The sequence below is a fragment of the Haliotis rubra genome, unplaced genomic scaffold (genome assembly GCF_003918875.1).
Source record: "Haliotis rubra isolate DU_JTF1 unplaced genomic scaffold, ASM391887v1 Scf1213, whole genome shotgun sequence".
Taxonomy (NCBI): Eukaryota; Metazoa; Mollusca; class Gastropoda; order Lepetellida; family Haliotidae; genus Haliotis; species Haliotis rubra.
In genome coordinates, this window is record NW_025765130.1 from 104,877 (window position 1) to 131,006 (window position 26,130).

Genomic DNA, 26,130 nt, shown 5'->3' on the forward strand with positions numbered 1-26,130 from the left:
AACTGGACGAAATCAACAAGCACATCGCTTGCGAGAAAAGAAAACGAGGCCACGAAAAACATCATCAAGAAAAGATTGTGCGACCTGTAAGAGCCGCCGTTTTGCGATCAATGTGCCACTTATTGTTTGCCTGCACGTGCGGAGGCAGCTGATGCTGTCATCTTCGTGGTGTCGGCCCCACGATGCCCGTTTCATACTGTGACTCGCGTTATTGACGTCCGGGTTCAAGCCAACTTTTGATCGCCGGTGGCGATGACGATTTTGTTGTTGTAGTTACAGCTGTTTGCTGGCTTGCACGAGAGGCATGTTGTAAACGATGGGAATGCCCAAACTGTGGTTCGGATCCGGGAAACGCCGATCGACCATCTTCAGATCTACTTCGAATTCACCGCAAACGCGTTCGTACGCATGTCGATTGTACGGATTGTTTACTTTGTTCCACGCCTTGTCCTGCAGAATCGGGGCGCTGATACGTCTGATCTGGTAGTACACGTGAAACAAAAACATGGACCGACTCAGTTCATCGTCGTCGTTCAACGTCACACCACACCCGATCGTCACGCATCACACGGCAAAATTGAATTGATTCTGCCAGAACTGCATTAAGTTGTTAAACCAAGCGTGCACCGTTTTTACATTCGTTACCGAAAACCTGATATTTTTAAACACATCGATGACCCGAATTCTGAAATGTAAACCATCCTTTGCATCGACCACGATCTTCATATACGTGAAATCTATATCGCTTTTAGAATAAAACACTCCCGGTTTGTACATATTGAATTGTTATATTAATTTTGTATACATATTCATTCAACATGTACGTGATGCTTCCGGGAATAACGAGCGGTGAGTACGTTCAACTGCTGCATGCGATCGATAACACGTCTGGTCTGGTCAGCTCGAAGTCGCACTCTGCGATATCACCTACTACTGCGATGGACCAACATCAGCGGCAGCAACAACAGGCTGTTCGTCAATAACGCCCGCAACCAAATAACAGACGGCTACTACAGCGCTGCTGAGAGCCGTACCGGTGAAAACAGAAAAGTACAACGACGGCTGAACCGAATCCAAGTCTACTCGGCGAACCGCCCTCAGCGCGTGGCGTCGAAATCACGAAGGGATCAAACTCCGCTGGGCCAAACAACAACAATACAAAGTTTGCTCTGTTTACCTGGGGTGAACGTGAATGCCAACACCAGTCTGCAGGGAGTCACTGTGACCGTGGAAGACACGATATCGCTCACTAAAAGTTTCTAAACAACAACATACATCTCGAGGGTCTGAAGTGCACGTCCGAGGAATTAACCGAAAACCAATTAAAAACCATTTCGTAATTTGTATTAAACAATGAACCATCATCCCAACATAACGCTAGCCGATCTCAGGGACACGCGGGGATTCAATCTGCCTGGTGAGGAAAACAAGACAACGAGTAGAAACGACGAGAAGTGATAATCGAATCTCAACTGAACTGGATCATCGATATTATCCTTACCAGCCAAGGGTTTTACGGTTTTGACACATACTCAATAAAATGCATCATTTGGAGACACAATGTCGTGTGATATGCTATTTCACGTTCTTGCTATTTAATTCTTTTTGTTTCCAGAATCAATAACACAGTCCTACAAGGGAGTAACTGAGGGCATGATCTACAAGGAGTTGGGTAAATATCTCCAGAATGACCCTGGAAAATGAGGTGGTGGTGGAAGGTCGAAAGAATGAGAATTATTCCATATTTACAAATAATTGACAAGCTTTACAGAGGTCGTGAATACATGACACTTTTATGGATAACACCTTCTTTTAATTCTTTACACGACGTAATTGGCTTCGTAATTATATTATCATCTTTGTACATTCTCCCTCCTTGCATTGTGTAGACATGTTTTAATCTACATACATATCATATAATATTGGTATATAGTCAAAAATGTCACAATTCAATATCCTCTTCAAAATTTGTTAAATGTTAACTTCAGCTGGAAAAGTATGTTCTACTACATAGGTCTCTTATAGAAGCAGTGTGTAAATTTCAGATATCTATGTACAATTTTAATGTAATCTGTATCCAGAATAAATTTCTTTTAAGATCACAATTTACTTTTGAGTTGTAGTTTTAACTTAGAATCTAGGTGGAATGAAGAATATTATTATTATTATTATTATAGGATATTTACTTAAGATGTCAATCTCAATGGCACATCGTATGTACAATCTCAACTCCCTGGGAATCATACAACTCTAGCAGCCACTAGGCGCACCGAGTTATTGCAGCTTTCCCATCCTTACGAGGTACCCGTTCACAGCTGGGTGAACTAGGACACATAGTCACAGTACTTTCTCCAAGTGTACTGCACGTTGCTGTACCCGCAACTACGTGTTTGCACGTATTTATGTGGCCACCATCTGGTCGTATACCAACGGATTCGTGGGTTCTTTAAAGTGCACAGGGTGTACTGAACACTGCAGATGGTCTAGACTGCAGCATATTTTGCAAACGATAGGCATGCTGCATCATCAAACCCATATGATATTAAACATCTTTTAAACATGTTTTAAACGTTTAGATGAGGTCTACCTTTAGACGTTTAAACAACAATAATGCTTCAACGTCTTCTAGACTTCCACTTTAAACTAAAATTAGACGTCATTTCAATGTTGAATGTAGACGTCATTTAAACGTCTATTGTTCATGTGCCTGCTGGGATAATTATAGTTGAGTGTGGTAATCTGTCTCTTCAGATTTTATGAGAACTATCATCCGAATATACGAGACGCGATCCAGTGGTCTTATTCTGACACGTGGTTCTAAAGGCACATACACACAAACGACGCGCCCTTGACTCAGGCTATTGTGTGTCTTTTATTTGTGTCAGGGGGTGAAGATAGCACCTGACCCGGATACGCTCTGCTGCTCTCAGGCGACCGTTGCCAGGGGGAGAGGGAGAGGGTGTTAAGGAGGTATAGCGCTGATACTATACTGTTGTACAGCTATCTATCCACCGTTCGTTTTACTTAGTGATTATGTAATGTATCGTCTTTTAAACTGTTTTAGATTAAATTACTAGTTTTATATTTATATCTGTGATAATCATGTTGATTTGCGTTTTGCGGGGGTATTAAAATGGACTCCGTCCGTCCGTGTGTGCGTTCGTGCGTCCTTGCACATTTGTCTTTTCCGGAGCAGAACTTTTAAACCGTTCAATATTTCTTCACCAAACTTGGTACAAAGATAGATCTGGTGGTGTACTGGTGCCTTTGGGTAGTTTTGGATTTCTGAATAAAATAATTTTTTTGCGTTTCCATGGCAACAAGTTTGGCTTCAACTGAGATTGGTGATAGTGCTCTTTTCCGAAGCAGAACTTAAGCACCGTTCAGTGTATGAATTGCAAAGAGTTACTTGTTCCTTGTTGTTGGGTTTTTGTTCAGCAACTGTTTCCATTTCAGATCTGCATTGAGGCGTGCAACTACGCTCTTTACTCGCTGGGCATTGCCTGGGGTTGTCTTATCACCCTGGCCTCGCACAACAAATTCAACAACAATTGCTTCAGGTACAAATCTGCTTCTCAGTGCTTTTCTTCTCCCGTTTCAAGTAAACTCTTGCCAGTGGACAATTCGCATACAACAGGCTATGAAAACTAATTCAGGGCATACTGTTCACTTTATATCTTGAATGTTAGCTTACGGAACAGTCCCTCTTTGTGGAAACAGATTAAATTCTTTATTACTATTAACTGAAATAAAAATAGTAAAACAGACAAATATTATTTTACCTATGAAGATCCGGGTTAGAATTAGTCTTCAGCAACCCAAACTTGTCGTTAGAGGCGACTTGCGGGACCGGGTGTTCAGGCTCGTTGACTTGGTTGACACACGCCATCGTATAGAGCGATGCTCATGCTATTTACCACTGAATTGTCACTGAGTTCAGACTCGATTATTTACAGACTGCCGCCATATAGCTGAGTGGGGAATTAAACAAAAAAAAACAAACAAATATGCCTTGAAAATAGACTGTTCCTTGTTCTGATTATCGTTAAGCGCCTATGATCACAACTTGAAACCCATGAAATTCCTGAATATGTTTTCATAGCCTGATTATTTTAAAAACAGTAATTTTATCCTAATGTTAGTTTGTGGTGTCCTACACAGCAACAACAGTTACAGTAATATGTGCAGACCTTTTACGCTGCTTAAGATAATTTTATGAATCCCTATTCATCGCAAGGAGGACGTAAACTGTGAAAGAATGTGTAAATTTCTATGGTATGAATTTTCATTCAATGATCTTCATATGGTATTGTGAGAGAACTGACATCATCCCTTTATAAATAATGCATGTTTTATTTTAAATAAGAGTTTTATTTTAAATAAGACTCTTGTCCCTGGTGATTTTATGTAAAGTTGAAATTTATATGTTTCATTATTTCTCTGTTTATCGATCTGAAATTATATTTTCATTTGCTAGGCTCTTTTGTACAACCTTGAACTTTCGTAGACATGTATATATATATACTTTTCTCAGATGACCCCGAGTCCTAAAGGTTTCAACAAGTTGGGCGAGAGGAACACTCTTTAGCTTGAAACTGTGAACCTGAGGATTTTATTGGCTGACATGATTGTGACGTCACGGAGCAGAGGCAAACACTAACCAATCATGTTCTTCTTGAATGTACGGCGTTCGAACGGGGCTAAGCTCTCTGTTGTTTCTTTTGGGTCAGATTGTCACAATGCTCATTGTTATTAACTGTCCTTTTCCTTACTGGCAACTCTTTTCAGCCCAGAGACCTTGGTTACTGAGGTATAACATTACAAGCTTAAGAAATACTCGTATCTTCATGAAACCTGCAAATGTTTCTATGTAGAATATGAAACAATATTTCTAATGAATATCATATTTCGTTTTGACAGTGTGACTACATATATAATCACTTTGTTAACAGCAAAACCTTATATAATACATTACAACATATGCTGGTGTTGATGTATATGCATTTTAACAGTTTAGTTCAGTTGAAATATTAATGCAATGCTTAAGAAAAGTTAAGGCCTATTTCAACACATTCTTTCTTGCACAGAACACACGTGATGTGAAACGTACCATCACCTCAATACTTTCAGGAGAGCATAAATTACATGTGGGAATAGTCATGCATAACGGATTCAGAAAGTAAAACTAACTTTTGTTATAATTTATTGTTCTACTCTTGTCCTGGTATGGACAACAGACTTTTTCCAGTCACAAGACATAAAAAGTATACATCGAAATCTGGACGGTCTTAACTATTCTAGTCATAAATATTTCGTATTTTATACTTAGAAATAAAGATCATACCTACACGTCTTTGGACTTTGCAGTTGATTTCAATGATAAACTTGGGTATTATCTCTTGAATCTCATTCACCTTATCTTGATCGCATAATAGTAATATGCTACGGAATTACATTACCAAAATGTACAACATACAAAAGTTAGTGAGTGAGTTAAAATGTATCGTCACATCGGCCATGTCTCAGCAATATCATTACAGAGAGGATGATACATTAACAGCGATTATATCTTAACAGATTAAATCCCTGTGGTCGAAGGCCAGTAAACCAACTAGACTATAGCATGTGATATGCCAAATAGCTTGAGAGCCTTAACAGAATATATTATCAATGAACAACACAGTATGTGATCACTAGCAGCCACGGTGAAGCCCCCATGTCAGAGTCAGTGAGATACATAACGTATGAATTATTCATGAGTGTATAATACATGTTAAGGAGAGACGCATTCCTACTCATACTCCAGATTGATGGGGCATGACGAAGTACCTCTTTAAAACCAAGTTTTCAAAACAGGGCTATATCCTGTTCCCCTGGCATGATACGCCATTCAGTGTAATGGAAACAACATACATAGCAGACAGGCGCGCTGCAAGTTTTGTTCGTGTAAACCCCATAGGTTGCCAAGCTTCATATTTAGATAGTATTGAGGGTTTGTCCAACTTTCATAGCAAAAATGTGTAAGCCCGGCATTTTTACAGGGGTAGCTACGAACCTGTCAGAGTGAGCGAATTAAGATTTATAGTCACACTGGCAATATTTCAGCCACATGTCAAATCAAGTTATATAATTATTCATGATTCATAAAGTTGGATTATAAAAACCTGTCAACGAAAGACAGTAAAATCAACTACTATATCTCAAACAGAATAAAAACCAGCTGGCGTTGACTTTAACTTAAAGGGCAATGGAATTAAAACGGGCTATGGATCGCCATCAACTGAAGTTAGGTCACCATGCTAGGGACAATGGGGAGTCATACATAGTGTAGGCAATAGACAGCAAGTAAGTTGATGTTCTGTCATCCCGTGGTGTTTTGTCACGTTATTCTGACGTTAAAGGTGCCAAACAGGTGTGTGTATTATCTTATCTGCGTGTGGATACCAATACTTACGGACCGTTAACGGACAATGTGTTGCAAATTGGGCTTGGGCGGGAATGGGGAGGGCATAATTACAAGGCAAATATTTCAACAAAACAATGCCACGCATCAAATATAGCGAACTGAAACAAAATGCTAAAAAAAACACGACATGTTTATTCGAAAATAGGCCTTAACGTTTAAGCATTCAAAAATATGCTAGGGAATATACGATTTTATTTTCATTTAATTCAAATGATTCCATGGAGTTTATCTTATTTTGCTGTTTTCAAATGTGTCTATTTTACTACAAGTTATATTCCGAAGTTAGGATCTTTATCTCAAATTTAATATTGTTATGATAGAAATGATATTTTGGAATAATAAGATATCTTTATGAAATGCATAGGATACATAAAATGTGTCTTTTACACTTTATCTAAGAATAATAGAAAAAAAAGGTATTAAACCACCCTACTCTTACACTTGTACACTTACCACTTCAAGTCTCTAACAATATTCTTTGTTTCTTTGTAGGGATGTCTTAATTATCGTTGCTGCTGATGTCGCTACCGCTGTGTATATCGGGTTTGCATTTTTCGCCGTCATGGGTCACGTTGCTCACTTGCGTGGAGTCACTGTTGAGGCGTTCCAGTCATCAGGTACATATCAGTCCTTGAATTCAGCTCATTTGAATTAGAATTAAAAGAGAATCTTCCAAATCTATTTCATGTTCAGATTAATGCATAAAGGCTATAAACTTTCCAGATAAAGGGGGATAACTTCAATTGTCTTAAAGTCAACTTTCCGTTTATGTCGATCAATGCTCCAACGCATGCTATCAAGGCTTCTCAATATTGTTTCGTGAACACGCGCTCATGATATAGTTGAAATCGTACAACCGACACTGCTTTAGCAGCGATTACTTATGGTTTTAAAAGTCATTGTCGCTTTTATCTTTTATGAATGGGCGGCGGGGTAGCCTAGTGGGTAAAGCGTTCGCTGAAGACCCGAGTTCGATTCCTCACAATGTGCGAAGCTAGTGCCCCAACCGTGATATTGCTGGAATATTGCTAAATGGGCGTAAAACTAAACTAAACATCGCCTTGGACAGTATTACAGTATTAGTACAGCCTCGTATGACGCCAAGGAGGCACAGGCAACTCAGAGAAGTGTCCTATTCCTTCAATTCAAGTGGACCATGACCGCATAAGGAGACAACTGGAACTTAAAAGCATATTAAATGTTGATATTCTCAGTATACTGTGTTAGCCCTATTGACACGAACCCGTGAATACATTTGTTGCTCGTGACTATTAGGTCTAATTTCAGATTCTGTTGCCATGACTACTCTTGTTCAAAACGTAGATGTAAAATAGTGTTGCCTTGTGTCAGTCCAGCTGCGTTATAACCTCTCCGTCGTTGCCAGCCTAACATTCATAATTAGTAAATTGATTTATCCTTCCAAACCTGACTCCAAATCAAATTCAAAATGTCAACACGAGTATAATGAGTATCGAAGATCTGCCGGAGGGGATTACAATGATTGCCTTCCGTTCTATCATCACAAACGCTGTGTCCCAGTTGCGGAGTGAAGTTAATCGGATTTGGAAACTAGTTTGCGAGCATAGTTAGTCAGGAATGGAATTGTGAATATTTTATGTCCGTTTCAGTTACCTTTTACCGTTTTTATTTTCTCGAATAGAACCCATTTACACGATCATAAGATGCCTCTGCTTGAGTGGAATTCATTATATGACTCTAACAATATTACAAGCATGCATGATGATGATATGCTTATATAACAAGAACGTTGGCTGGTTGCATCGGTCACAAATACAGGCAAAAGGCAAGTCAAATCTTCATCGACAGAAAGAAGCGTGGATAGGGAATTGCATCATTAATCATATCTATTCTACATTCCGTACCATTGCTATTTTTCAAACCGTCTTGAAATCCTTTCCAGCATAATAATCGATTTGTCATGGATCCTGGAGTATAACCCGACATGGGTGAACGTTAACTGTTGGAAAACTGAAGTAGTCTCCCTTGACAAACCATTTGTATATCACATCTTAATGTCTGAAAACATGTGAATCGTTGGCAACAATATTGCTGCGGAAAAATGTCGAAAGTACCCCTTCAGATTATACGCCTAGCAAGCAATGACTGTCACACACTTAGAGATGTTTGTTTGTAACTTTTCCAGGATTCAACCTTGGATTCATTGTGTATCCTGAAGCAGTTGCTTCACTTCCGTTGCCTCAACTGTGGTCGGCACTGACGTTCATCACGTTACTGCTACTGGGAATTGACTCACAGGTATTGATAATAGAATCGTAAAATCTATGTTACATTAATGTAGTAAGGTGCTCAATAGGTAAGGCAACTCTTATAGGCTGGCTATTCACTGGAAATGTGACGAAGGAACGATATGCTGACATCTTAAATGATCACCTCCTTCCAACAGCCCGAACACTCTATGAAGATGATTGGATTTTCCAGCATGATAACGACCCAAAACACTGCGGGCTACACAAAACAGTGGTTGTCAGATGAAAATGTTTAAGTTTTAGTTTGACCTAGCTACAGCCCAGATCTTAACCCTACTGAGAATGTGTGGGGACTAATGAAGGACAGAGTAAACCAAAAATGACCCTTTGGAAACCTAGAAATATTTATCCCTTGTTATGGAAAAATCAATACTGTCAATCAGAAAATGCATGACCGTGATTCCAAACTAACACGTACTGCAGGATAGTGATCCCGGGCCACATCATACGATACGCCTATTGTCGAGCAGTCACTACGAGAGGTTTCATTATCTGAAACCCGTGCCCCGTTCGAGACAACGATCTCAGTACATCGACAGAGATGCTAACCCTCCCGAATTTATCCGAATCATTCCGAAAAATGCATGTCGATTCCGCCATTCCAACAAAGCCAAAGTCATTCCGATTTTTCTTTCAAATTATAACACTAGGATGATCTTTGACTATAAATAATGATAATTAAATAAATATAACACTTTTTACAGAAGTTCTGAAATTGTTTACACAAGAAAGTAATCCGGAAGTTTTGTTATCGGCCTGATACATTCCACGCACTGTTTATTTTTTTCAACTTAACATTCACAAACACTGCTGCCAAGTACTGCCAACCGGTTTCAATTGTATAAGGATCCCTATGTGCAAAGGCATTGAAAAGTTTCGTTCCCGGAGCGCAACAATTTATAGAGATCCCTAATTTGTTGGAAAAATTCCTAATTTTCTTCTATCTTAGGGACTCAGGTTCCTAATTGCATCAATTTGGGTTTGGCATCTCTGCTTCTACGAAAGTAATTCCTTTACTTTAACATAGACTTACGACAGTCGTAGCGCTATGATCGCTGCCCGAAACAGGTTCTTCGGCTGATTTAACTGCCATTTTTTATCATAACTTCACAGTATTCACATGGCAAAATAATAATATGATCTTCCCTCTTATTGACGGTTGTCTCCTTATCTTTGTGCAGGTGCCATGCTTTGAGATCACAATAACAGCGCTAACTGAGCAGTTCCCGAGACTCGCCCGGAGACGCTGGGTGCCGTACATCATGGTGCTGCTCCCGTCCCTGCTCGTGGGTCTGCTGTACATGTGTCGGGTAAAATTTTAAATAAGTATGTTGAATAGTTTGCAGGTACAAGAGAGAAAAGGTAAATTAAAATGTATACATTTACACTCAAATTAGTGACTGAGTTTGGTCAGTCAGTAGTTGCTTTAAACATATGAATGGATAATTCTCCAATAATTTATTCTATAAATAGAATAACCTCGTTAGTCTGGACACCGCAACGTTTCCAGACACCTCACCTTGCGTTAATATTTTTACTGTGGGGCGTTTCCATTTATATACAAATGGACATAATTAACGGAACATCCGTTTCGCTGGGAATAGTATAATGCCAAGGTTAGCCACTATAACAATCTCAGTTACTAATTCAAACTACCAATAATAAAATATATAACTATTTACAAATCACTTAACAAATCTAATTCTTTTAAAAAGGCAATAACTAAATCAGAACGAACAGTAGTAAAAGATCCTTCAATGTTTTGACATTAAAATACTTATCCCTTGTGATGGAATATTCAACACAGTCAAGCAGGACATGCTTGACTGTGATTCTTTTCATCACAAGGGATGCAAAACGGAGGATCTTCGCCTTTAAGCAAATATTCATGGGTATACCTTGTATGGCCAATGCGACATCGCCGCATAATGACCTCTTCAAATCTGGACTGACAACCCAAGTAAGTGTAACCAATATAGGGTTTTATTGCATGTAATTTATTGATACCTACTTGGGTGTCCCACTTCTTTTGCATCAGATCACGGATGTAAGATCTAATGCAAGCTTTGTAATCAGAGTATGGGATCAGAAGTGGTGTCACAGATTTGTTGAGTGCTGCCTTTAGCAGCAATATCAGCCATCGTGTTTCCAGAAATACCAACGTGGCTGGGTAACCAACAAAAGACGATGTCGCACTGGCCAGTAGCAAGCTCATTATACAATTCAATAATTTCTAATAAAAGTGGATGTTTACAAGAAAGATTTTTAATAGCCTGAAAGACACGAAAGAGAATCTGAAAAATGATATATTGTTTATATTTACGGTGTTTATTAATATATTTAAGAGCTGTTAGTATTGCGTTTGCTTCTGCTGTGAAAATTGAACTGTCATTAGGTAGTCTGGAAGATATTGTTTTGGACCCAGTGACAGTGGCACAAGCAACCGCGCCACCATCCTTGGATCCATCTGTATATAAGGATTTATAGGTATTATATTTATTTCTTAATTGACTAAATTCTTGTTTATACTGTAAATCATTAGTTTCGGATTTTTTAAATGTGGTTAATGTTAAGTCAACTTCTGGCCTCACCAATTGCCAAGGAGGAGAAGAAAGAAGACGAGAAGGAGATATATTATCCAGCTCAATGCCAGCAGCAGTAAGGAATGGTTTAATTCTGTGCCCAAGAGGCGGAACAAGAGAAGGCTTTTGTTTGTACAACTGCTCATAAGAAGGATTGAAAACACAGTTAAATGCAGGATTAGACTCGTTAGAATAGAGTTTTGTTATATACTGCAAAGATAGTTTGATACGACGTTGGGTAAGTGATGGCTCATCAGCCTCAACATAGAGACTGTCAATTGGAGGTTCTAAAGACCCCAAGACAAAGTCTTAGGCCTTGGTGGTGGACAGAATCAAGTAGTTTTAGGTTGCTGTTGCAGGCTCCACCATAAACGATGGAACCATAATCAAGTTTGGAACGGACCAATGATCGATATAGAGATGTAGGAGGTAGCTTGATCCCTCCCACTTAGAATTGGAAACGACTTTCAACAAGTCAAGTGCCTTCAGGCATTTAGTTTTAAGTGCTTTAATATGTGGTAGAAACGTTAAGTGTGAATCAAAAAAATAATACCCAAGAACTTGGCCTCCTTCACAACTTTGATAGGAGTGCCATTTAGAGATAGTTCCGGGTCTTTATGCGGGTTTGTATTTACGGCAGGAAATGTATACAATTAGTTTTGGATTTAGAAAATTTAAAAGCCATTTTCGAGACACCATTTATCTATCTTGTTTAAACACAACTGCAGTTGCCGTTCAATAGTATGCATATTTTTACCACGACAAGAAATATTAAAATCATCCACAAAAAGTGATCCATCAATTGAATCGTTTAAAACCTTAGCTAAACTGTTAATCTTTATGCTAAATAAAGTGACAGACAAAATACTGCCTTGTGGGACACCCTGATCCTGATTGTAATGATCAGACAAGGTTGAACCCACTCGGACTTGAAATTGTCTGTCAGATAAAAACTCGGCTATAAACTGAGGCAAAACGGCCCCGTAAAACCAAAATCATGTAAATCTTTTAAGATGCCGTACTTCCATGTCGTGTCATAAGCCTTTTTCTAGATCGAAAAGATTGACACTGCATGTTGCTTGTTAATAATGGCATTCTTAACAAATGATTCCAGTCGAACTAAATGGTCAATGGTACTGCGATTTTACGAAAACCACATTGAATATTTGTGATTAAATTATTAGATTCTAAGTACCAAGTTAATCTGTTATTGATCATGCGTTCCATGGTCTTGCAAACGCAGCTAGTCAAGGAAATGGGCCTATAATTAGATGGATCGGTATGATCACGTCCAGGTTTGGGTATGGGTACAACGATGGCATCACGCCAGGATGAAGGAAGAGTTACCAGTTGTCCAAATTTCGTCAAAAATATTCAAAAGTGTCTCTAGACATGATTCAGGTAAATGTTTTAGGAGTTGATAATGAATACCATCAGCTCCCCTGTAGCAGTATTATGAGCTTGTTCAAGAGCATTATGAAGCTCATGAATAGAAAAGATTTCGTTGTAATCTTCCCCGTTATCTGAATGAAAAATTTATATTTTTCTTCTCCTGCTGTTGTTGGTATTTCTGAAAGTTAGGAACATAGTTAGACGAGGATGAATGTTTTTCGCAAGTGTTTCACCCAGTTTATTTGCAATATCAGATTTATTAGTTACCAATTGATCTCAGATTTTAGATGGTGTATGCTGGATTTATTACCCTTACCTTTTATTTTCTGGATCATGTTCCAAAAACCTTTGACATCGGCGTTCGTGAATTAATCTTTGAAACATAATTTCGCCAAGATTGGCGTTTATTTTGTTTAAAAGTACGCCGGGCTTTAGCATTTAAAATTTTAAAACTTATTTAAATTATGGACCATTGGATGGCGACGGAAATACTGTTCAGCCTTCTTCCGTGCCTTCCTAGCTTGTTTTGCAATCAGCTGTAAACCATGGTTTACGTATGTGAGGATTTGCAGAGGACTTGGAATACACTCATCCGCTATCTCATGAAGGTTGTCGGAGAAACGTTTAATAGGGTCAGGGACATCAATAAACATATCAGGATTTAGTTGATTACTGCAAAGAGTTTCATAAAGAACCCAGTCAGCTTTAGCAAAATTCCATCTTGCTGATGGAGGAACATCAGATGGTGTCACAGATGTTAATATGGTAGGAAAATGGTCACTACTGCATAGGTCATCATGAACTGACCATTCGAATTCACTCAGCAGATTAGAGTCAACCACCGACAAATCTAGGCAAGAGTAAGATCCTGTCGCAGGATGTAGATATGTATGAGAACCATCATTTAAAAGGCATAAATCATTATTAAGGAACATTTCCTCAAGCAATCTTCCTTTGGTATTGATGGCAGTACTACCCCAGAGAGGGTTATGGCCATTTAAATCTCCCGTGATAACACAGGGCTTAGGGAGTTGGTCATAAAGTGCTTGAAGATCAGACTGTTGAAGAGAATAAGATGGTGGTATATATAAAGAACATAATGTGAAAACAATATTTAACGTTATGCGTATAGCAACAGCCTGGAGAGGAGTATTTAGCGGAACAGGACTGTGAATGATACCCTGCCTCACCATAACAGACGATCCTCCAGAGGACTTGTCCCCGGAGAGAGAAAAACAATGATAAGAATCATATTGTCGTAGGTCAAAATTATCATTGTGTTTAAGGAAGGTTTCCTGTAAAACAAAATACTGAGGGTTTAAAATCCTGAATTAATAGTTGGAGATCATTAATGTTTTTCCGAAGTCCTCTACAATTCCATTGTATTATATCAGCAGAGTAGCTCATGGAGGTTCAACTGGAGGTCGTGAGCCGTGCGAATGTCCCTTTACGCTGCACTGGTAGCGATGGGGAGACATCCATAGCAAGAGGTTCAAAGGTGTTGTGAACCTCCGCAGGAATTAACAATGGGGAAGGCACCTCAATATGTTTAAGGGCCCTGGATTCTTTTTTTTTGTTTTTCTCTTTTTCTCGTAGGTGAAACGTTGGTTTTCAATCCACTGATCGGTTCAGGTCGTGATTCCAATACGGGCAAAGTGACTGAAGGAGCTGTATTTTGCAGCTGAGGTTCAGTTGCGAAGCTGATGAAACGAATTTAGATGGTGTGTTGTTGTCTTCAGTGTCAACTGATACAAGTGTGTCTGTCCATTTGACAGCCAGCTATTAGGTGTTTGACATCCTGTATCAACTTTTGTAATAGATGAGACAGCGGCAGAGTATGTCAGTGTAGAAGTGGCTAGAGACGACTCGTTTGCAACCAATCTCTTTGCTTCAGTGAATGATATATCATTACTATACTTCAATTTAAAATTTTTTAGTCTGCGTAAGAAAAGCAGGACATGACTTTGAAGAGGACATGTGTTCACCACTGCAGTTAGCACATCTGATGGTATCAGTGCAGTCAGTGCTGACATGCTTCTTACTGCAGCGGGTGCAAACTGGTGAGCTACGACAGGATTTAGCCCCATGGCCAAACTGCTGACAGTGAAAACAACGTAGTGGATGAGGGATATAAACGTCTACCCCTAAGTTGAAGTATCCAGCTTTGATAGAAGATGGAATCTTTGAAAGCCCAAAAGTGAACAGATACGTATTGGTCTGAATAATATTGTCACCATCTTTCCTACTAAACCGTTTCACAGATGTGACACATTGTGACTTCAGTTCAGATAGGATCTCATCTTCAGACATATCGGATAGGCATTTCGCACGATCACGTACGATACCTCTACACGAATTGAGCGTTTTGTGGATCGAGACAGCAATCTCAGTGGTAGCAAAGTGATGAGCTTTTAAGAAGATTCAGAGATTGGTGTCTCTTTGCACATTCCACAAGCAGGGAACCAGAGCGGAGACGAGTTACATTTTGACTGTTCCACATATGCCTTCGATGGATTTTGAAATAACGAATGGATTAAGTTTGAGGGGCGCACCATCCATTCCATTCACGACCAGAAATCGTGGCCAAGAATCAACAGTGTACAAAGATTCTTCATCAGAAGACGTTCCAGCGTCAGTGTCAATGTGCCGTCTTTTAGTTTTGGATCGTGAACCAGTGAGTAATTGGGTAGCCATGATAATAAAGGAAATTCAACACCCCTGCTCCCCACCCGCCATGGAGTGTCAACAAAGGACGGAGTTGCAAATGGAAACCGACTGCAACACCAGGGCTACAAGGATGCTATACTCCAGCAAAAGGACACAGGTAGCTATAATAGTCAAACAGTGTAAAAGGTCAGGCTGGTCCGGCCCTAGACAATTACCTGATGACAAATAGAACCCGGAGGTCATTAATACCAGATTGGCCCATGAGCCACCGCCTTCTGGCATAGGACTCTAGGCAAAGATGTAATAAATAGTCAAAATTTATTGATGTCCATATCATTCCACATGAGCGAGTGAATATATAAATAGATTTTCATTAACCATGCTCAGGGCACGGCGTGACCAGCCGATTGATAGAACTGGGCCAGTTCTACCACCCGTCTAGGTGAAGTAAGTAAGGGCCGAAGTGGTGTGTTGGGCAAAGGAACACTGTTCCTGGAACCAGTGCCCTCAACCACCAGGATCCCGTCCTCCACCGACACAGGGGCGCAACCCACGGCAAACGGGTTGGTGGACCAAAATATCCCCGGGTCCACAACAGGGGTTGAAAGGCGCTTAGCGTGACTCCAGCACCCACCACGAGGAGGTGGCCTTTCATGGGTGCCTACATAATTGTAAGTGGTATGATATGGTGTATATGTTCTGACGTTTTGAAACATTGGAAACCTATGTTACAGGGCGGAATCTACGTGCTGACTCTGGTTGACTGGTTCGCCTTCTTCCCCTTCCATGCTTGTGTTCGCTATGCTGGAGTGTTTCGTTGTCTCTTGGTGTTATGGTATGGAACCTTAAATTCTAAATCTAAGATTCACTCACTCATACAATACTCATGCATACATGTTACATACACTTCACACACACACACACACACACACACATCACATCACATCACATACATATCACACACACATCACATCACATACATATCACACACACATCACATCACGTACATATCACACACATCACATCACACACATCTCACACACATCACATCACACACACAGCACACACACATCTCATCACGTACATATCACACACATCACTCACACATCACACACACACATCACATCATCACACACACACACGTCTCGCTCACCCTCTAGTCGTCTTTCACTTATGACAAGAGCTATGGCCGATAGCCAAGATTTCTCTAATTCCAGGTGCAGTAAATTACATACTTCAATAATACATCTGACCCGCGAAGAGCCGGGGTAGGAATAGATGTTCAGTAACCCATGCTGGTCGTAAGAGGCCTCTTATGTGATGGGGTGGTCAGGCTTGCTGACTTGGCTGACATATGTCGTCGTATCCCGATTGCGTTGATCGATACTCATGATGTTGATCACTGGATTGTCTGGTCCAGACTCGATTATTTACAGACCGCCACCATATATAGTAGGGTGGATAACATACCAAAATAGGCTGAATCGTTCACTTTGTGATACAAGCACCAAAATTGCCATGATTGTTCACCATGGGCCGCCTGTTCAGAAAATAACGTTGGCCAATAAAAATCCAAGATGGCCGCCATTTTTCAAGATTGCCGCCACTGGTTATACAGAAATATTCTCTTTTTTTACTATCATTTTTGGCACATGTTTTCGCCCAGATGTCTAATTCCACTTTAGTGTAGCCTGCACAGCCATGTTTCAATGAAAAGGGACAAAATAATACATGATATGGGTGGTTTTATCTGAATATGAATTTTACGATGAAAGTAAAATTTTGCTATTTTTGTCTTAACTCTTGTCTATATTAAATATTAATGGTGCCCAAAGTTTTAGATGTTAAAGGACCACAACTGGTAAGTATACTCAACAAAGATTCATCTGAAAGAAAACAGCATTGGCCACTCAACAAGATGGCCGCCATTTTTCAAGATGGCTGGAGTGGAGAACTGTCATGTTCAGGGACGAGTCGCGGACTGGTGTATGCTCAGGCGTCCTGACAGAAGAGCATGTGTTGACGGCGTCATGAACGGTATGCTCCCAATTGCTCACAGGATGTGGACAGACTAGGTGTGGCGAGGTGTTTATGGTTTGGGCAGGCATCTCATGCAGTGGAAGAACCGTCCAAAGCAACCTTAGAGCTCGACGTTCCTGTGATAAAGACATCAGGTTTCATGTCATTCCATTCATGAACGGTCAGAATGTCATTTTCCAACATGAGAATGCCTGACCGCATACAACAAGATTCACCAGAGATTTTCTTGCTCAAAGCGGCACAACGTTCAGGTTCTTGCATGACCTCTCAAAAACACCAGATCTGAACCCAAGTGAACATTTGTCGGAAGATCTGGGTTGAAGTGTGAGACAGTGTGATCCTCAGCCGCAGACCTTAGCTGCTTTGTTTCCGGCTTTGCAGGAAGAATACTAGGACATTCCTAGACAGTTCATCCGGAATCTGATCCAATGTATGGGACGCAAAAGCCAGGCAACCATTGATGCTAATCTTGTTCACACAAGATTGTACCCAAACAACCTTTATGGATTTAAAAACAACATTTCATAGTTATCAAACTAAATAGGGTACAAACAATATGTTTTCCGAAAATGTATTAATATCTCATCGCCAGGTTGGTAAAATTGTTGACCTGTGTTAAGATCAGATTTTAGTAAACAAAAACATATACAAATTCAAAGAAGTATGTGATGAAATTTAAAGTACATCATAGCTGCATCTAGCATAGTCTATTCCAAAGTCACCTCACTCAAACCTTTCTGAAAAGTGTAAAGTGTAAGTCCCGCAAAGCCCTCAGTTCAAGTATTTTAATCTGGTACTGGACATGGAACTCTTGATCTTACGCTGATCAGTTCATTTAGAGAGGCAAATACAAATGGACCAAAATGAGCCAGGTAAACGTTGTTACAATATAGATGATTTTGATGTCTATACTTCCTTATAATATTTTTTCTTTGAAAGCTATAAGAGGGTATCATTGATCATTCATTGTCTTCTAAATCATTGTTCTTGTATTAAGTGATCATGATCTGATAATCAAATGAATGAAAATGGCGTAAGCCCATCTAAATTTGGCAAAATTTTGACTTTGAAATACTATATCTTCTTTTTGCGTGGCCAACCTTATGTATTTGATCAACGTGAATACCACCAACCATGTCTGAGACAAAAGTCGAAACCTGGTTGAAAATTGTTGGATTTTGCCTCATTTGACATTTGTTAATCATGTAATATGGCGGCCATCTTGGATTTCCTTACGCAAAATGAAAATGGTTTTAGCCTATTACATCATCCAATCTCGAGATGTTATGATTAAAGTTAAATATGGAGACTACTTTTGATAATGTCATGTTTTGATGACAAAATGCAAGAAATATTATCAAAACTTTTGCCATTTTGGGAAAACTGGCGGCCATCTTGGATTTGGGAAGTAATCATATTTGCTACATAGCATAACAATATCTTAATTAAGACATTGACACACAAATACGTTGAAAATCTCAGAGAAATTCTGTTTTTAGGAGCTGAAACAAAGATATTGGAATTTTGAGTAGCCAACGTTATTTTTCAGTAAGTGAACAAGTATGCAAATTTTGTTGCTTGTATCACAAAGTGAACGACTTTCCCATTATCTGCCCAACTAATAGTTGGAATATTACTGAGTGCTGCAATCCAACCAACCAATGATATATCTGATTATGAATCTATATGACATGTAAAGATTTCCACAACCGATTTTGGCTTTGTTTTCATGATACATCCATTGTGGAATCGAATTCCTACACCCGGATCAGACTCGTTTAGTAATACATGATCGATACGGAGAAATTCTGGTCGCCGATCCCTCATGATCATCATGATGTAACTAAGGGACGTAACTCATGAAAGCTGCTCCCTATGTCCCTACAATTGTCGATGGTATATTACAGGCACCAGTAGGCTGGAGAAAGACATCAGCATGATGTGGGGGAAGACAGTTCCAAAGGCCATGATCATCATTCTCAAGTACATCTGCCCATTTCTTTTCCTGGTAGGTCTCGGTACATCAAACAGTTGTTCACAGTATCTCAGTTATAAGGAAATGCATGTTTTCTACGCACTCCAACCCTGGGGTTGATGATGAAGAGCCAAGGATCAAGCCCACCAATGATCTGTTGCAATTCATCATCGACCGCCAGGGTAGATTCGCTTGTTACCATACATATCAAATATCCGTAATTATGAAATTAGTAACACATGTTATATTTGGGGTTACATTTTCTCAGTAAAGTACAGATGCTAGTACTTTTGTTGGGTTGAGTAAAAGTCTTTTCCACTTACAGACCTGGGTTGAGTCCCATCCGGGATTGGAACCCACGCCCTCAGTAAGTGAGTGAGTTAATATTTAACGTCACACCGGCAAGATATCAGCCATATCGTGACGAAAACAATTTATACAATAACCCACGACCTCCGAGTCAGGCACCTAATCGCCAGCGCACAACGTCAGCCGCGTAACCCGCTCAACCACCGCGGCTTCCACGCGGTTTAGACTACCAGTTGTCCGACTTCTATTTTTGTGTGCTGGCGATTTGGTGCCTGACTCTGAGGGTGTGGGTTCGATCCCGGACTCAACCCAACAAATTTACTAGAATCTGTCTTTACTGAGAAAGTGCAATCCCAAATATAACATGTATTACATTGACCACTTTCTAACTGGGATTGTGTATTCATATGAAATCAGTGTCTATTACGTTAAGTGCTGCAACCTCCGAAAGGTGCTAGAATCAAGTACACTAATGATTCGTTACTATGGGCAACTTCTTTGAGTGACATTTTGAAACTGGTATAATGAATAGGAACGAGTAGGATCTCACTACACGTATTTATCTGAGGATGAGGGTTTCTTGAAAGCGAGTGAATATATAACCTCAATATTTGAGAGTCAATCGTTGCGTCTTCAGGTGATCTTCAGCTATTCCCTCTACTCCTATCGACCGCCCAAGTACGGGGACTACGTCTATCCTGACTGGGCCACGGGAATCGGATGGATGCTATCCTTCGCGTCACTTTTACCCCTGCCTGTTATCTTCATCCAGACAGTGTACGGAACAGAGGGGAAAACACTCAAAGAGGTAATGTCAATAGTGACCCTTGTTTAATAGCGGCGTTTAATAGTGACCCTAGTTTATCCTCCTGCGCCGAATATATCACTGTTTAATAAATCTACAATGTTATTACACATTGTTAGTATGATGAATTGCAAAAGATCAGTGGTGGGCTTTATTACACATTGCGTGATGCCGGACATATGACGTTATAATGGGTTACATAATGCCTCTGTCACAATGGTATTAGACCTTGCTTGACTTGCAGAAAGATGAGAGTCATCACACTGTAGGCAGATTCTATCGATTTATGTTGGAGAGTAATAAACAGAATTCTAAACTCCTTCCCAGACATGTACCATTTTTATATGCGTTTTACACAGATATGGTGACATGAGAAAATATAAATGAAAAACGGCTGTAAACAATCCCGATCCAAATCATATATTACACATGGGTTGGCATCTGAAACGCAATCTAAAAGACGACGAAACGCATGTCCCAAAAGTGATATCGCGCTAAGATTATGGGTACTTTTAGAGAATCAAACCAAATTTAAAATGTATTCAATCAAAGAGAAATGTTTTGTTGTAAGAAACGTCAAAAGTAAAACCAAATGCAATGTCATAAGCAACATGAGACGACATGTTGAATTTTTGGGCGAAAATTCGTCGACATGCCGCCATGTTGCTATGCACGCCACAATAATAAAGTAGGACAATGGACATGAACTGACCAATCAGGTAGAAAATATGGCAACAGAGCCGTCATTATGTAAACCTATACCACGGTTGCTGATCTAGCATCGCGCAACCAAAACCAGATAAAAGCGACACTTTTTTCAGTTTCAAGACCGAAGTGCTGATCAGGTGCAAGGAAATTCTGCTAAAGTCATTTTAGAGTGGGTGTCAACATTGCCTGTAGGTTATTATTTTATTTATAATGCTGGGTTTTTAATTGTAATTGCAGAAAATCAAGAAGGCCCTGGAACCAAACAAACATTAGGGCCCATCGACTTTTCGGGGTGGAAGATTGCAATGGCGAAGCTTTGGAAACAATGATGTGACTTTCGTGAACCTTTTTACCATCTGCATATTGATATCTGTAATGTATTTACTGTTACCAAGGATAAACTGTTTGAAGTTACTATTTGAACATTGTTGTGTTTTTTGTTGTATTCACTCTTACAAAATCATATCCAATCGTACAATAGAGACAGCATGGTTTACCGTTGGTTGACAGTGACACACAGTCTGTGTATTTAGTATAAACCGCTTTGACCTTCAAACGTAAACATACTATTGAACCAAAAGCAGGGATATTCCACTTGGGGGTAACATAATTTGGTAACCAAGTTGAATGATTATGTCTCCCCCGAAGGATCGGGAGACATATTGTTTTTGGTTGAGTTTCCGTCGGCGTTAGCGTAGGCGTCGGCGTTACCATCGTTTCCGGAGCAAAATTCTGAAACAATTTAACCCATCTTCACCAAATTTGCTATACTGCCTCTCCATATCATGTAGATGTGCCTTTTGGGGGTTTGAGATTTTTTCCAATTTAATTTTTTTCAATTTAAACAAGTTCGGCGTGTTTGTGTTCTGTTTCACTAATTGATCATATTTATGAGAGGGATACAGCATACCGAAGATCTGGTGTTGTTCTATGCTGTCACCTATCTTGTTCTTGATTAGATTGGTCCTGGGGATGGTAAATAAAAGTTGATCATTGGATCATTATCATGAGTTCAATAAATGATCAAACTCAGTGAAAATTAGTGAATTCTTAACAAAACTTTACACCAAAACGCAGCAGTTCACATGCATGACATTTGAACATGCTTCTTAGCAACTTGATGCATGATCCTCATCAGCATGAGGTTTGCAGATGGTTCCCCCAAGTTAGTGGAGAAATTCATCTCCGATGTAACCATATATATATATATACATAACATACAGTGAGTGCTTTAAGGGAGTCTAAACTTTTTATGGGTAGTATATATAGCTGTCACAATCTGTGGAAAATGTAAGTATGTTTATCATCGATTTTCGACAACGTTTGATTGATAACTTTTGAATAGACTTGATGTCTAGTTTAAGTGACAGTTCACGTTATACCTCCTATGTCTATTGTACAGATACCTTAGAACCTGAAAAAATAGTTATCCTGTTTACAAGCTAAAAATATTAGTAATTCAGTTGTACGATTTGGACTTGGTTTTACCAATCTAATGATCAATGAAGGCAGAAAACATGGTTTATAAAAGTCTTTACGATAATGCCCATTGTGTAGTTCTGGAATTGAAGATGAGTTCCATTTTATATTGTTGTGCCCAACCTTTAAGTCACTGCGAATAAAATATCTCAGCGAACATAATTGTCTGTTATACCGTTTTCGCTAACCTCTTGCCTACAAAACAGTGAAGCAATTCTGTCTGATCTTGCATTGTATGTACATCACGCATTGAAACTAAGCCATTCTATTGTATGATTATTCTACCAGCATACTGAATGTAAATATCCATGTTTTGAATAATTCAATGAATGAATATGTTTGTATATAGGTCAGTGGCCTTCCATGCAATACACGCTTTGGCTTCTATTGGTCTTTGTAGCACAGACGATTGAGGCTGTACTTTCACAATTCTGACAAGCCCCCTTTTGTCCATATTCACATCAAGGATTCTACCAAGAGCCCATGCGTTCCGTGGTGCAGTATCCGCAACAAAGACTACAGGTCTCCAACCCTGTCCCTTTCCACCCACTTCTGTCTTTGTTGAAGAAAAGATAAATGATCGTTTGTCCATCTTTTCGTAAAGACAGCACATCACGTCGGGGAAATGGCATGGTGCTTTGCTTCAAATGGAATGTCCGCGCACTCAAGAAGGCCACCTACCCTCATTACGCCGTCTATCAGAAAGAGGTCTAGTTTTCCCTCCTCTTTCATGACCAAGATAATTCAGGCTACAGACCTTTCCAGATGTATCCAGTCTGAGTAACCATTCAATTATCTGCCCATTACTGTATCTGGATGCTGTATGATTGCAGTACATTTTACTTTGGGTCATTCCCAGATATTGTATTTGCATCAGCAACAGTTCCCACTCCTTGTCTGGTTTTCATAGGAATTCTCGGTTCTTTACCCAAGATTCTGTTGGTAACAGTTGGCTATTCTATAATACATATTATTATCAATAACCGATTTGTTTGTACTTGGAAGCCAACAAGCTATAGCTACTTTCTTCTACAAAATGTGGTTTCCACATAAACAGAAGTACCATTGATCATTTGTTGCGTCTGAAATCATTTGTCAAAAATGCCATGATTTAAAAAACAACAACAGACAGTTTCTATTTGTTTTTTATTTACAAAAACCCTACGGCACTACAATGCAATACGGAATTTTAAAGCATTTACAAGACTTTGGGCTGCTTCAATTTAAATCCAGCTTTTGAAATGGTGAAGTCCACGTGGTTTCTACCGTAGCTGAATATTGTAATCAGGATCAGAATGTCCCAGAACATTCACTAAAATAATGTTCTAAATTGTACTAACATGTACCAAACTAAATAGCCTATCTAAACTTTTAATAGATTCAATTGTAGTTACAAAATCACGCACGCCAGTGAAAGGTAACTGCAAGTAAGTTTAAATAAAATCATTAAATGGTGTTTAGAAAATGGATTTAAATTTTCATATTAAACTAGCAGTAGCCCCTTTTGGCGAAAATAGTGGGGTTGACGTGGTGTGAAATTATCCCTACAATAATTGTAATTGTGAGCTATTGGTATATTTAAATTGCTGGCTACAATTTCATACAATCGCCAGGAGCTACAGGGATGGTGAAATCCGGCTGGGAAACAAAAGTACTTTATGTTCCTAGTCAAGTGATCTACTTCCAGCTGCTGGTGATCTATAGCCCGTTTTATAATTATGTCGTATCGTTTAATATGAGGATATATGTTCTATGGTTACATATAAGTTTTAAACATCTGTGACGCTCTTGTTATTTTACTGTCATTGACAATGACAGAATTTATATTAACTACATTTTTTATCACAGATATAAATGCTTGTGTAATACATATACATGTACTGGCTAACGTCTGTGATGTCTGGCGGCTGTGTGGCTGTGCTCCGTAGTGAAGGCTTTGCTAGTTGTGATTTTCCTTGAATCCATGGAATGATGGAATGTGTTTATGCACACGTATTTTACGTATGTATCTGACACATTTTGCCGTGTTCTTGTGTGTTAATGGCCGATGTCTCTATGGAGAGAGAAGGGGGATGTCTCTTTGGAGAGAGGAGGGGGGTGTCTCTATGGAAAGAGGAGGAGGATGTCACTATGGATAGAGGAAGGGATGTCACTATGGAGAGAGAGAGGAGGATATCACTATGGAGAGAAGAGGGATGTCACTATGGAGAGAGGAGAGGGATGTCACTATGGAGAGAGGAGGGGATGTCACTATGGAGTGTGGAGGGAGATGTCACTATGGAGAGAGGGGGTGTCACTATGGATATCACTATGATAGAGGGAGGGATGTCACTATGGAGAGGAGGGATGTCACTATGGAGAGAAGGGGGGATGTCACTATGGAGACAGGAGGGATGTCACTATGGAAAGAGGAGGGGTGTCACTATGGAGTGTGGAGGGAGATGTCACTATGGAGACTGGAGGGGGATGTCACTATGGAGAGAGGAGTGGATATCACTATGTAGAGAGGAGGGGATATCACTATGGAGAGAGGAGGGGGATGCCACTATGGAGAGAGGAGGGAGATTTCTGAGGTTTCCTCACTCAACTTCCCTTCACCTGGTGTCATAATACATAGCAGCACATACTTATCATACAGTCATACAATAAAATCTCCTCTTTGCAGAGATTATTCCTTGGTTATGGAAGAGCTTTGTTGCCTTGACTGTGATTCAAAATTACCACATGCATAACAAATTAATATATGAATTTACAAAACAGCATTCATACAGCAACGTGTTTATATATACTATACATTTTGTCATTACATATGTATGACTTCATTACCTATTGTACAACTGCATCTGTTGCAGATACATGTACCAATCGCGTTGTGTCTGCCGCCGTCACATCACAAACCTACCTCTTACAGGTGAGTGCATTTATTTAGTTATACTGGGTCTGCTCACAGTAATTAGTTGTCAGTGATGCGGAAATTACTATATCTACATTTTGATGCGCTTGGAGGGAAGAGTAAACTCTAATTTATTCCAAATTTAGATAACCTTTAAATCGTTTATATACCTGGGTGATCACATGCGTCAAGCACATTACAATAAGACCAGCGCCTGTGTGATGACCACATTTTCACTCTGGAAATTCAGGCGTTCGGTACAGGAAGTGTGACTAAAGTTGCAGTCAGGTGAATATCATTATCATTAACGTTTTTGCTGTTGCCACTGCATTTTTATTACCTTTGAATTTTGTCCTACAGTTCTACCCAGGTAGCATGCCATCATCGGCCCGACGTCGGCTGATAGTCGGCACCGTCGGCTAATATCGGCATCGTTGAACAGCGCTGGGCCGACAGCGGTCCAATGTAACCCAGATAACACATAAGATTTTCAAAACATGTTTATAAGGTTTCAACTGATTTATCA

General features: G+C 39.6%; 1 long non-coding RNA gene across 1 annotated transcript; it reads left to right on the plus strand.

Annotated features, from left to right (window-relative positions):
- The first annotated feature begins 4,656 nt into the window (after nt 1–4,656).
- On the plus strand, nt 4,657–26,049 carry LOC124265488. Its single transcript, XR_006895466.1, has 3 exons — nt 4,657–4,668; nt 7,057–7,061; nt 25,965–26,049. It is a non-coding gene; the product is annotated as an uncharacterized LOC124265488 (long non-coding RNA).
- Nucleotides 26,050–26,130: the final 81 nt, after the last annotated feature.